Genomic DNA, 218 nt, shown 5'->3' on the forward strand with positions numbered 1-218 from the left:
GAGAAACGCAGCTGGGTTTCCTCAACTGCTTTCTGTTTCCGTTTCTTATTTTTCTTGATTACGGTATTTTTGCTGCTTTCTGCTTTCGTTTTTTTTTTATTTTAAAAAAAAAAAACAATTAGCATTTCATAGATATAATATTTATGGTTTTTATTGATAGATCCTTTCTATGGCGTTTCCGCTCTCTTGCTTACACACAGCCACCCCATCGGTGTCGT

This window comes from Eimeria mitis, genomic scaffold, assembly GCF_000499745.2.
Source record: "Eimeria mitis Houghton genomic scaffold, Emh_scaff2050, whole genome shotgun sequence".
NCBI classification, from domain to species: Eukaryota; Apicomplexa; class Conoidasida; order Eucoccidiorida; family Eimeriidae; genus Eimeria; species Eimeria mitis.